Source organism: Danio rerio, chromosome 22, assembly GCF_049306965.1.
Source record: "Danio rerio strain Tuebingen ecotype United States chromosome 22, GRCz12tu, whole genome shotgun sequence".
Taxonomy (NCBI): Eukaryota; Metazoa; Chordata; class Actinopteri; order Cypriniformes; family Danionidae; genus Danio; species Danio rerio.
The window spans coordinates 19,696,707-19,711,571 of NC_133197.1; the positions used below are offsets into that span (position 1 = coordinate 19,696,707).

General features: G+C 35.6%; 1 protein-coding gene and 1 long non-coding RNA gene across 3 annotated transcripts in view; both read right to left on the reverse strand.

Annotated features, from left to right (window-relative positions):
- celf5a (cugbp, Elav-like family member 5a) overlaps positions 1 to 14,865 on the reverse strand; it is a 373,513-nt gene that overhangs the window by 193,312 nt on the left and 165,336 nt on the right.
- On the reverse strand, positions 243 to 2,814 carry LOC141380315 (uncharacterized). Its single transcript, XR_012398144.1, has 2 exons — positions 1,180 to 2,814; positions 243 to 873 (listed from the first exon to the last, which is right to left on the reverse strand). It is a non-coding gene; the product is annotated as an uncharacterized lncRNA (long non-coding RNA).

Consider the following 14,865-nt stretch of genomic DNA (forward strand, 5'->3'; position numbering starts at 1 on the left):
TATTTATTTAAAGATATGCGGCGAAACACTGAGAAACGGTCAGGGGCATGGTCTAAAGAGATTAAGTTGAATGCTGCTTCATCAAAAGCAAATAAATAAATAAATAAATTGACCTACCTTAAGGAGATCACTGAAAGTATAATAAAACAAATTTTGCCGCAGGACATAACATAAATTAAGTCTCGCAGGTTTATCTTTAATAATTTAGTTTCAGTTCAGTTTTTTTTTTTTTTTTTCAAAACGTCAATGTTCTCCTTTAAAGAAGCTATAACTGTTGTTTTGTTTTTTAATTAATGGCAGTATGTTTGGTATTTTAATTTCAATTTCAGTCACCTTGCATATGCGTGTGAAATATAATGCCGCATAACCGCGAAAAAAGAAGAAAAAGCTGTCAGTTAGACCTAATTCATCAAAATGAACTGTAATAAAATACAACATGTATGTTAATACTGGCAAAATGTGAACAAACTCAAGGTAAGGCTAAGATATGTGCTTGCTTTTTTAATGCATTTAAAAAGATTTGCGGCTACTATGGTGTATAATAATGTTTTTTCTTCCTTTTTTGTATGGTAAAGGACAATGCACATTGTTATTGATGTAAACTTAGACTAAAACTTACCATTGATAAATGTGACCTAGCCTACTTCAAGCAGATAACTTAAAGTATAATAAAAATAATTTTGCCACAGGACATAAATAAAGTCCCGCAAGTTTAGTTTTAATAATTTGGTTTCAGTTTTGTTCAGTTTTTTTTTCTCAAAACATCTGTTTTTCTTTAAAGTAAAATTGTTGTTTTTTGTTGTTGTTGTTTTACTTGTAATGGCTCTCTCTCTCTCTCTCTCTCTCTCTCTCTCTCTCTCTCTCTCTCTCTCTCTCTCTCTCTCTCTCTCTCTCTCTCTCTCTATATATATATATATATATATATATATATATATATATATATATATATATATATATATATATATATGTAATTATTTAATAATATATAATTATAAATATATTCTTAATAAACTTCCCAGCCACAAATATTGAAGAACACAACTTGTATTAAAACTGGGCGGGGATTAGAAAGAATACAATGCTTGTTATATAATTTAAAATGTTATTCCTCTTGTTCAATTTCTGCATGCACATTTTTTCACCCGCTACTCTGCCATGAACTTCGCCGCTGGAGAGCACCTTCAAAAATCTCAATCTCGTGGCTCATTCTTCACGAATATAGAATTAAAATAATGGCGCGATAGGTTTATTGTGCATCCCGCGGGTGCAACCAACAAGAGTTGTGCATTTTAGTTTAACTTTTTGAGCGTTAAAAGCAGTTCTGTGTTAGTTTTTATTTAAATATATCAAGCCGAAACTAAACAGCGCATTCTCTCCGCCTCCTCGTTCATAACCAGCCACGCACTGCTGAAGCAGGCAATAAAGACACTCCGTAATTCATAATCTTAGCTGATGTTTCAGAGTCGAAAGAATATATTAAAGAGAAATGTTCTTTTAACAGTCCCAATATGTTTAATCTTTTTTTTTCTGTCATTTCTCTTCAGCAAATTATATTTTTTTAAAGCTGCTTGATTCTTTTAAAACCGAAAGCAGAGCCCGGCAATTGGTGTTTTTCCATAAGATACGCTTTGTGAAGTTTTTAATGTGTTTTTAAATAGTTTTATTCTATTCAAAGCAGCACCTATATGCCAATTTATCCTAAAAACGCGGCATAGGAGCCATGCATGTCATGTGTCACATAACTGCATTTTCCTACGCGTGCGCGATCAATTTCTGATCCTTTTGCATAAAGGTTTTTAATCAAAAACAGGTCATTTAATTACTTTCGATGTGCTAAAATATTTGTTAGACGAATGTTATTTTAAAAAAAGCATATGCACATATTACAATTGTAAAATAGTCTAAAATGCATGATCTGATCAGAAATAAAGGAAATTAGTTATATTTCATTATTTAATGCATAAAATAGGCTAGTCTTTTTATAAATTGAGTTGAATTGAATTGAATTGAATTGATTTGAAACTTTTAATTGCATTTTTACGTCCTGTAAATAATAAAAGTTGCATCAGATTGATGAAAACGAATCTTAATACCTGCAAACAGGGCCACAGTTACTTCTTTTTTCACTGACTGGCATGAATGGCAAACGCGTCAGAAAAAAACTGCTGAATCTGCGCGAATATTTGGTTAACTTATAAAACAAATGTCTGGTTTAGTGATGTTAGTAATGCATAGAAAAATGCAAAGCAGAATTCTCCTAAGCCCATTAACCCATGCACTGATGACAGCGAGGGAATCACTGGCCCACCATTTTATTTATTAAAGGTATTATTTCACTGACCTGAACATAACCATTTATAATATAATTAATAACCTATCGTCTAAAGCAGGCAACACTCTATTCAGCTATGTTCTGTGTTTTTACGTAAAAATATATTCGTTTTGGCGAATGCTTGGAGCGTAATATAGATATTTTAAATAACACATTAAGTTCAGTTGTTGTGCATAGAAACATTCATTTTCATAAGGCCCCATATTTAATGCGGTTTCGTTTTTAAACGCATAGGTTTTGTTAAGCCATCCGTCCTATTTTTGGATTTTGTGTATTCATGTTTATGAAAAACATTTAAAGAGTGGAGACCCCTTCCCCCTATTCATAACCAAAAGCTTGTCTGTTAGGTGTTAATGGGCATCAGTGAGGCTGAAATCATGTCGCGTTTTCACTTTCGGGCTAGTAGCTTGCAGCATGACACGCAAACCCTGCCCCCAGAACGTCCCCGGAATTAGATGTTGCATATTGTATCTGTGATCTTAAGGAAAGTGTTTAGTAGACTATTTAAGCACAGAGCGAGTAATAAAACAGCATATATTGCGTTGCGCTCAGCAGCTTTTCACTAATAAAGCTCTTCATGTAAATTTCATTTTTCAATTTTAGCGCGTCATATAAAAACATCAATGCTTGTTTGGGGACACAGAACACACTTATTTTTGTAGTTTCCCCTGATCCGTTTTTAAAGTGGCACTGCACATTTGGTTAACTGAAAAAAGGTCGCAGTTCATGCGTTCACTCACTCCAAAAATGCTCTGTTTGCATGATTTGATTATTCAAATTGAGATAAATTCAAATTTTTAATAAAATCATTATTAAAATCATCGTATCCTTAATAAATAATAAATAAATAAATAATATTTTAAACCTTCTCTGGTGTTTACTGTTTTTAGAGAATATATAAAATCTTTTTTTTTAACAAAGCCTTTGTAAAATGGCTTTGTTTAATATGGCTTTAAAGGTTTCATTTATGTAGGCTATAAAGGCCTACCTTGTTGCTTTTGCTTGTTTTATAATGGTTTATTTATTTCATTCGATTTTATTATATCAGATATTTGTAATTCTTTAAATTATATTTCAATATGGCTTAGGCTCTTTTATAAAGATATGACACTTGTTTTAAGTCTACAAAAGGGTACACGTAAAGTTTTCTTTCTGTTTTATTCATATTGTGTATTATCTGCAAAATAAATAACAAAAAGAAAGAAGCTGCTCGCAGCTTACCAGAGCTGTGAAGGGAGCGCTCATTTGCTCAATCTCTCACACACACATATGCAGGCATATAAACACGCACAAACACACCGTTTAAACTTGACAAAAACTCTCGAAAACCTTTAGTCTGCTGTGTCTTTAATATGGTGTAAAGATTATTATGCGTTATTGAAACATCCAGGGGGACGCAGCAAAGTCACTTATAAATTAAAATTGTATTATTTTATGCAACAGCCTTACATTTAAAACGGAAACATAACGGCGATTATAATCAAAAAGACCTCTCAACCCATAAGGCTAGATGTTTTCTTTCCCTTATTTATTAATTTATTTGTTCATGTGTTTGGCGCATGTAACTCGTGTGCCTTCGGAAAACTAGTGTAATGACGGCAAGCCATCTTTCCCAGACTTGGGGCAAAGTCCGCCTCTCCTTTCACTTCGCCACCCAAGGCCCCAGCTGGCCCTCCTGGCATCCTCTGCGTAAAACATATGCTGGATAAGTTGACGGTTCATTTCGCTGTGGCAATTACAGACTTTTAAAGGGACTAAGCCGAAAAGAAAATGAATGAAAGAATGAATTAATAATAATAATAATAATAATAATAATAATAATAATAATAATAATAATAATAATAATAATAATAATAAGGTAATGATCTTTACACAGATGCCGCGTACGTGGCATTTTTTATTTTTAGAGATGGTTCATTTGAATTGCCTCTGCCACTTCCCCCACCTCAAACCTGAAAGTTGCAGAGAGAACTATAGCCTATTTACACCTTAGCCTCAATAGCAACAGTTCATAGCCCATTTACACCAAGACAGCGCAAGTTTAGCGGAAGAATGTCAAATCAGAATCACGCAGATGAAGCACACCAGCTACTACTATCATGAAACTATTAAAATGGCATTGGCATAACTTTATTTATTTTCAGCAGCTTTTTTTCGCTCAACAGAAATGCGGCGTTGGGAAGCATTTAATAAATAAAAGCAGGGTTAATAGTGACGTGATTCAAATGATGGATCTGCGACAGAGAAACTATAGGGGTTTTGGGAAACACTCACTACTATATCCTCCCCCCCCTCCAAACTATGCATATTCAGCGCAAGTTACTGTACGGCTTTGTTTGGGAAAGCACAGGTCCGCTGGTGCCGCGCGCCTCTTTCTCTGGGCCGAAGCGAGATGATTTTAAAAATATTAAAGATATAAATTAATTAATTATTCAGCAAAATTGACATTTATTTCATATTTCACTATGCATTTCATCTGATAGGCTAATCTTTATAGCTTAATTAAACACATATTGTCAAAACCCACACGTGTATGAAAATGAAAATGGCATTTGTTATTATTAGACTCCGATTTGTTATTTGTTGCCTAGGCTATTTTCACATTTGAGGTGCTTTATTGGCATGACAAATAACTGTACATTCGTATTGCCAAAGCAGTGCAGCGTCACTGCGTACAAAGACAGTGCAAAAAGGGCAGTAGTGCAAACAATTATGGATATAACATATAATAAAGAAAATAAAATAAAAAAATTGAATAATAAAAATAAAAATAGAATCATGATAAAGGTAATGATAGTAGCCTATTATCAAAAGTAAGTCCACAAATAAAGAGTTCGAGTATTTGTGTGTTGGAAACAGTGGAGCGGGTATTGTTAGTTGAACGCACAACGCGCTCTGCGCTGGACTTTACACCTGCTTTGATCTGGTGCAGGCATAAATGCGCATGCGGTGGAGGCGCACTCTAAACTCACACTGGAGAAAACTGGACTAGTGGATATCACAAAGACACGCAGTTTAATTTATTTCATGTTTTGCTTAACTAATTCTTTGAATAAAACTATTGAGCTATAAAGGGGAAAAACGCAGAAAAAATTTCCCGTTACATTAATTTTAGCACAGCTGCCATTCATTTTCACATTAGTTTTTGAGTTAGGGATTAATATTAAAGTAGCCTAGTAAAACTGTCTATACTATAAATAATATTATAATTTATTATATCCATTATTATTATTATTATTATTATTATTATTATTATTATTATTATTATTTTAATTATTATTATTAAGCTATACAATTGACAAAATGCAGAACAAAATATTTGCTTTCATTTTGGCATAGCTAAAGCACACGTTTACAGTTATGTAAAAAAAAATCCCCTTCTACAGCAGCAGTCAATTTTGGACACTTAAAAATGTCTTTTGCGTTTAAAGATGATCGACCTGCGAAGTTATGTTTACAGTGTTGTAAAAGAAAAAGGTAGGCTATTTAGTGCGTGTGGATTTACCGCGGATCCACCTCTTGCACTGCAGGCTGAATAATATAGGTATGAACAGTTGAGCCAGTGTCTGCTGAATAAAAATAGACAAATCCACCACCAACGGGCCTCTAGCTGCTGGCTCTCTTGACTGTCTTGACTAAAAAAAAATATTTTGAATAGATAAATAAGTTACAAATGGGCCTTTTTGTTTGCTTATTTACAATTGATAATTACAAATATAATCATTAATATTAAAAGCAGTTCTTACTCGTATGCAAAATTTGTGAAACTTCATAATGAACTATTTAGTTAATCATATTTATTATTGTTTGTTGTAAAGATTGTTGTAATTTTTGTTGTAACTTTACAATTTTTTTGTCTGTTTTATTGCTGAGCTACAAAAAAAGCAAACTGAAATTACATCTTTTAATAAACTATTGTAAATGAATAAGATGGCTCTGGACTGCTTAGACCCTTATTTGCTATAATATATGCATATATATATATATATATATATATATATATATATATATATACACATACAGTATATATACACTGCATTATTAAATACATGGGTGGCCAAACTCAGTCCTGAGAAGCCAGTGTCCTGCAGAATTTAGCTCCAACCCCAAATAGACACAACTAAACCAGCTAATCAAGCTCTTAGGTATACTACAAAGCTCCTGGCAGGTGTATTGAAGCAAGCTGGAGCTAAACTCTGCAGAACATTGCCCCTTCAAGACCGAGTGTGGGCACCCCTGTGTTAATACAAAGCAATGATTTCTATTTATTTTTCAAATATTACTAATTATCCATGGCAACTTTAATCTAATACAGTTTGTTGTATTTACAATACCTTTGGCCCACAGCCCTCAATCAGGTTCATTCATAAGCTCTTCATAAGAAAAAAAAAAAAAGTTTGGGCACCCTTGCTCTAGACAGTTTATGGTTGAAATACAATACATTTGTTTGTTTGTTAGCTTAAGTGTAAAACCATACACTTTAAAACTCAACAGTCATCTTTATCAAGTGGAATTAGTGTATTTAACTTAAAATTGACTGAAAGTTAATTCTACTCATTAAAAAAGAGTTTTGAACTCAGTGTTGAAGTTAATGACTTAATTAAATACCTCATTATTTCAACTTAAATGGAGCAAGTTCACAGTGCTCATATAGATTAGTTTTTGAACTCAAACAGTTTGAGTTGCCTTAACTTATTGGGTTTTACAGTACTCAGTTGGTTTGAGTTCTCTTCATTTATTGGGTTTTACTGTGCTCAGATTGCTTCGTTTACTCAAATAGATTAAGTTCACTGTGCTCATTAGTATTACTTTTTGAACTTAAACATTTTGTTGCAATCGATTTCCTCAAATGGTTTAAGTTACCTTAACTTTTTGGACTTTAGACTGTAGTTAATTAACAACTCTTTTATTTAATTTTTGAAATTTAAATCAATCAGATTTTAAACAACCAGCTTCTTTTCTACACATTTTGAGTACTGATTGAACAAGAAAATGCATTACTGATTTCTCATTGGTATCTGAAATCAAAATAGCCAAACTTTTTTATTAAATATACGCACACCATGACAAACGTGACAAACTTCTCTGTAACACAAGGGAATACAGTGTTCAAGGAAACCCTTAATGTACACCCATTCTCCCTCTTGGGATCTCGCTATGACGCATTCCCAAGGGTTGTGGGTTGATTTGCCTTTCTCGACTTCCTTCCTTTTCTTTAATCCGTGTCCCACCGCGAGACAAGGCCTTTCCATAAACATTTCCATAATCATTTCCGCCACCTGTGTCCATCCCACCACGCTGACAGATGCTCACTTCCCATCAACCTATGCGCACAGCCATCCAGGGACATTTATTTTACCCCGGCATTAATTCAATGGGGAGCATCGCATTTAAAGGTGTCAACGCCGATGTCTATAACGCTGGAAGAAAGAATGCAAGACAGAATGAAAGAGAGACGGAGCGAGTCCCTCGAATGCACTCTGCGTGAACTCTAGCCTCCTGCCACAAGCTTTGCTTTGTTTAATAATGTATTTTTTTTTTCATAAAGTTCACGCTCTCGCCATATCCGAAGCGCAAAATCTGCTAAATCATGCAGCATTTACATTTGAGGAAGTCAAACCTCATCGCTAGCCTTCTAGCTAATGCTTGAGCAATCTTGCGCATACACATCACGCTCGATATTTTAACCCACCGCTTGCGTAAAGTGTGTTTACACATGCTAGTAATTCACATAAACCAACTCAGACGTGACAGATGATGTATCCATCTTGGTGTTAAGTGCACACACACACACACACACACAAATAATAATAAAAGTGTCTTTTTTCTGAAACTCCGCCTTGGCTGCACTCCACTGGAAACATGACAGCAGAGAATTATGGGAAAGGGCGAGGGGGGATTTCAAGCGAAAGGGAGAGGGAGAAAGAGAGAGTGGAAAAAAGAGGCCAAAGAAAAGTGATTTAGCCTCCTAGTTCATCTTCATCTGTGTCCTGTCCCAAAGACCTGCTTCATGAAATAAGTCCTGCTGAAAATCAATGCAGACCCGAGACTTATAAAGGTGACCCGTTCGGAACAGGTGGCTTCACTGGAGTGCTAAACTCCAGGTTTGTACCGTTAAAAACCAAGCCGGGAAGAATTAACGGAGGGAATCGATTAGGTAGGGCACAACTTAGGATTTACTAAGCAGGGAGACATTTTAGAGCAGGAACTGTGTGGCGTCACTTTTATTTTTTGATAATTTTGTGCGAGGAGATCATTTAGCAACGAGGAGAATGGAGAAAATGTATTCATGTTCAGTCAGTTTACTTATATCTCATGTTTTGGACTGTGGGAGGAAACCAGAGGACCCGGGGAAAACCCACACGAGCACGGGGAGAACATGAACTCCGCAGAGAAATGCCAACTGGCTGGGTAGAAACCCAACCAGAGGCATTCTTGCTGTGAAGCAACAGTGCTAGCATCTGGGCCGCCGTGCTTCCCTATATAGGTAAAAAAAAGAAGGAGAGGGGGTGGAAGAGGGATTCTTCAATATGACTAAGGTAAGATGCTTTGGTTATTTATACTAAGTTAGGAATCATCTGATTGGTGGATCGTACATTAGCTTGGCTCGGAGTCAGCCATGTCAATCAAAACTTTTTTTTCTCTGGGTGCTCCGGTTTCTCCCACAGTCCAAAGGCATACGGTACAGGTGAATAGGGTAAGCTAAATTGTCCGTAGTGTACGAGTGTGAATGAGTGCGTGTGGATATTTCCCAGAGATGGGTTGCGGCTGGAAGGACATCCACTGCGTGAAAACGTGCTGGATAAGTTGGCGGTTCATTCTGCTGTGGCGACCCCAGATTAACTAAGGGACTAAGCCTATAAGAAAATGAATGAATGAATGAATGAATGAATGAATGAATGAATGAATGAATGAATGAAGTATGAGGTGACGTCAAAAAAGAACATTGATCAATATAGGGGAAAGTGACAAACTGCAAGATTTACAATTTTATAGCAGTTTTATATTTTCTAAACATGAATTGTGTGACTGTTTTTGAGCACACTGGCTCGGAGTCTTGCACGGGTTCTTTTTTGGTAAACCTACACCTGCCCCGCACTAACAATAATGAAAAGAACACCCGACATCACTCAACAGCAGCACTAATATAATTCGGTACTAGGCCTGGGTGATATGGCAAAAATGCAACTTCGATAATTATTTTCCATGTTGAACAATAATGATATATATTTCAATATCAGTTATTTTTTGTGTGTTTCTAGATCTAATGTTTCTAGATTTAAAAGAGTACCCCAAATAATGACTAAAGGGGTCCATTAAACAGCATCACCTATTTTCAGTGACCGATAATTTCAGTGCATCTCCAATTTCTAAACGCTTCTAGATTCTCATTGTTGCACATTTCTGCTGTGGGATTGGCTCTTAGATCAATATAGAATAAAAAAAATCAGAGCTTATCATTGATATTGACTTAAATTTTATCACAGTTCGATATAATATCGTTTATCTGCCCAGAGCTATTATGTACCCGACCCTTACCGTTTGACATACACACCGCGACCTGAATTACACCCTCATGAGACGTAGATGTGCATGACATCATCATTAGTGTGACTTGACTGCAACACGCTCAAGTGTAATGCAGGAAAGAGACCGGTAGCACCTTGATAAGCTTAAATCTTTATTTAAGTTGAGATAAAAGCAACCCCATCAAGCATTTTTTTGTTTTTAAAAGATGTCTAATAGACGTCTTATAGGTGTCTTGGCTAAAACAAGGCTATATTTGGGGTGTCAGTAAAAATCTAATAGACGTCTAAGAATAGGCCACAACTACACTGTAAAAAGTCCTGGTTGCCTTAAATTTTAAAGCTGAATCAAATTAAAGTTATGAGTCCATTGAACTTATATTATGTTAAACTGACTTAAAACAGTTTGTGAAACTGAAAAATTAAGTTAGAACATGATTAACTAAAAACATTTGCTGTCAGGACTATTTTTTTACAGTATAGATCAGTCGTCAAATAAAAATGATTGAATGACTACACATATAAAGTCTGTCCAACCTGCCAAAATTTAGCTTCGTTTTGCTGACACAAAACTGTTTGCTGGGTAGAGTCAAATGCTCTCTGTCCATCAGTTGCTGTGTCACACAACCAGCGATCGCTTCCCAGAGGATCGCTGGTTTTCACACGAACTCTCTAACTACATTTCCGCTTTTCCCAGGACTACATTTTCATACATGCACTGCTCCCAAACACGCACGTCTGTTCAGTCATCTATCCTGATTGCACACACTAGCTGGACCTTGTTCACAGACTGATTTCACTCCATTCATAAGCCACTCTCCCACGCTACCAGTTTGCCGAGTCTTGTTTGCTTCCTAGTAACATTACAACGCGATTCCCTGTCTTGTTTTTCCGTGTCTCGATCCTAGCCTTGTACCTTTGTTATCCTGTTTAGCCGCCTGCCTTTCGACCTTTTGCCTGTTTAACGTTTACGATTCTGGACTGCCTTCATATACCAGTTTGCACCTGATGACCACTGCTTGCCTGACTTTGAATAAAACTGCATATTGGATCTTACCTCCTGTTGTCTCCTGTCACTCCACCCCAGTCGTGGTAACATGCTGCACGATTGCCTACTATGCTGCACACTGATTTACTCCTGGACCCACATTCTGCCCACGTCTATATTACCAAACTGCAAATAACACGTAAATAACTATCCACCCATTAAATCAAACATTAGCGGTTCACCCGACAGGTAACCGCTCGCGTGCAGGACTCAGCATTAGCTTATAGATATTCTTAAAAGTAACAGACTAAACTAAAATCTAGATTTTTTTTTTACTATGATCTCATGGGAACTTTTCTAAAAGTAAAAGTCAAAATATAGATCAAAGTCCTACCTGTATAATGCAATCTAATAAACTGAAAACGCTTGAATCTTGAGCTACTGTTCAATACAGCCATTAAATAATTAACAGATATTTAATAGTGTAAATGAACTGTCCACAACAACAACAAAAGTTTTTTTGTAATTGTAGCTCTAAATTCTCCCTCCGCAACTCCCTCCATCTTTCTTTTTTATTCCCTTTCTCATCACCTCAGGCTTCTCATTTTTCAAGTATTTTTTCCACCTTGTTTAAAATAAATCAATAAAAAGTCCAGGGGAGACGAATCAACGACACAAGTGGCCAGGGGGCACAAGGTTCAACATATTCCCACAATGATCACTTGCTCCACCACTGTACCCTTGACGTCTTGACTCGGTGTGTGTGTGTGTGAATCCAGCAGGAAAATGGTGACACATAAAAATTTCTGCTCTATGACAAGCGTGCCGAATCGGATGCCTCATTTATAATGTATATCGTGGATTTGTGAGTGATTTTCCATGCATACTAAAGTGGCACCAGGAAGAGTCTCTCCTGCAGAAGGAGAGAGAGTCAAAACAAAACAAAAACACGAGACATGGAAAAGGAAGATATAGAACAAGAAAGAGCAATTGCCTCAGGGAGCGATTTTAATATGCAGTGCCATTTGTGCTTCCACACCAGTATGTCACACGTGTTCAAGAGAGCGCTCCCTTTATAGTGTGAGTCACAAGGATTAGGCATCTCGCCACATATAAACATTTAAGATTATTCAAATTGGGATCAGACATAGCGGCTTTAACATCGACATGTTTTCAAGTTAGGCCAGGATGAGTGTTTGGAGGATTTGCAGCGTTAACTGACACCGGCAGGTAATCTAATGACGACTTAGAAGGATTACGCCACTGCGCATATGGCGACACCTTCACCTGTTTTCTATCCTTTGCTTGTGTTTAAATAAGCTGGTGGGTTGTGACCCGAAATAGTGTGCCAGTCTGTTGTCTTAGTGCTGTGGACAGAACATCTAAGCCCAAAACTATAGTCGTCAAACTAGCCTTCAACTTTTAAAATGTTCTTTTAAAGTGAATTTTCTTCTCTCATTTGGTAGCTTGTTAAATTAGCCAGATGCTAGCATCTATTGATAATGGAGCATCTGAAACCACTACTACTCAGTAGGTACTGCATTTGAATTTAAAAGTACTACTTGGCTGTACTATGAATGGAATTCGGATGTTCTACACCCACATTTTTTCATGATCACGTGACCTACTGTACCCATGTTAGTTGCGTCACTCTCATTCATGAATACTCTCATGGTGCATCATGGGATAGCGTAGCATCCATCTAATGCGCACTTCAGAATCTCGCCGGAAGTAATAGGTCATCTGGGTACTTCTTGCATACTGATTTTCGAATTCTATGAATGCGGACATACTACTTGGCTCGCTTACTGTTTTTAGCACACTATATAGTATGGAAGTATGCGATTTCGGACGCAGCCAATGTGACATGACATTATCAAGCCCTATCTCATGAGGAAACTTAACTAATCTATGTGTCGTCAGAAAAATGGCTAACTTGTACGGATTCATATGATATCATTAAAATGAAAATGTTTTGTTTTTTAAAAGGAAGTGTGCCCCCAAACCCCACTACAAACCCTTTCCCTCAGTGGGGGATGAGCAAATCATAATAAATTGTACAAATGAGATCTTGCAAATGAATACGAATTAGTGACTCGACCAAAAAGTTACTAATTGTACAAATCGAGATTGTTTTGCATTATTAAAATACACCCAGCAAAAAAAAAAAAAATAATAATAATAATAATAATAAAATCAGTATTTATATTGTACAATTGCTTTTGGTCTCCCACAATGAGGTTACAATATTTATTCAGCCCTTCCGGAATTTTACGATTTTATGATTGCTGAATTACTAGATGCTTTCTATGATGTCATCACGACACGCTTAAACCAAAAACAAAGGCCATGTTGACGCAAAAAAACCCTTGTTAAGCCATGATTTTACACACATCCTGGTCGTAGGTGCTGTATATTTATTTACGCTGGTCTGTTACTCAGCATTTAAGCAGACAAAGAAGACAGCGCAGGTTAAACATGAGTAAACATACAACGTTGCACTTATCTACAAATATTATTATGAAAGAACGTGAAAACTTGAGGTGAGTAAAATTAGTTAAATACAGACTTGTTGCAGGCACAGCACATAACACAGGAATTTTCTGTTCAATAGAAAGAAGATTTTTTTTCCAGAACAATTCTGAACATATCCATGCAGGCACAGGACGTTGCACAGCACCGCAATGTAACAAAAATGTCATGGGGACGTTGGATTTTGTTTGGAAATGAAAATCAGTTTGACGTCAGAACCCAATGTCAGGCCAACATCAATGTCCTTAATAATATTGTTCTTAGATGCTGGCTGGACATTGAATTTTGGTCACCTGATGTCACAACCTAAATCTAACCTAATATTAACTTCTTAGGATGTTGTGTGCCTGCTGGGATAGTTCTGATAACAGATTTCGTTTATCTTTGCCATGTTGACTACATAATATTTGACCAGATATTTTTCAAGATACTAGTACTCAGCTTTAAAGACTTAACTAGCATTTAACTGCCACGATTAGCATTTAAAGACTTAACTAGGATAATTAGGCAAGTTAGAGTCATTAGACTAGTCATTGCACAACAGTGGTTTGTTCTGTAGACAATCGAAAAAAAAAAAACTATTGCTTAAGTGGGCTAATAATATTGACCTTATTATTGTTTTTTTTGTTGTTTTTTTAATTGTAAAAATGCTTTCATTCTAGCAAACAAATTCATTTAATTAAAAATTTCTCCAGAAGAAAACATATAATTGGAAATACTGTGAAAAATTGTTTGCTCTGTAAAAGAAAATTTGAAAAAAAAAGAAAAGAAAGGAAAAAAAAAATAATATATATATATATATATATATATATATATATATATATATATATATATATATATATATATATATATATATATATATATATATATATATATATATATATATATATATATATATATAATTCACCAGAGGGCAAATAATTTTCATTTCAACTGTATGTAAAAAACAATGACAGCACTTTGCTTTTTTTACTGGGATAGGCTTCACGAGAGACTACCAGTGCAATGATTCCATGGATTTTGATCTTTGACTTGCACTTAATATTTATACATGGAAACAAGATTTTTTTAAACTTACAGTATCCTTTAAATGTAAGTTACAGAGCTCAGTGTCTGGATCTAGGAGTAATACAATTTATATACAATAAAGACTTTTGACTGTGGTATAATTTTTTACAGCAAATCAACACAAAATAAGGCATAAATATTGCAGCAAATTATAAGAAAAGCTGCAGCAAAATGAGTCCTTTTAGTCCCGCAAAATACTGGAGAAACTTATAATTATTCAATCTCAAATTAGACAACTGTGAAAGTCCAAGATTTTGTCAAAACTGATCACCTTAGAACAGAGGTCTCCATTGCAGCTCTTAGAAGGCCAATGTCCTGAGAGATTAGGAACATTCAAGAATTGTCAACATTCAAAAAGTAGGCCAAAACAGGTTTCATACCTTTCACACTGATGTTGACATCAAAACTTACATACCCTC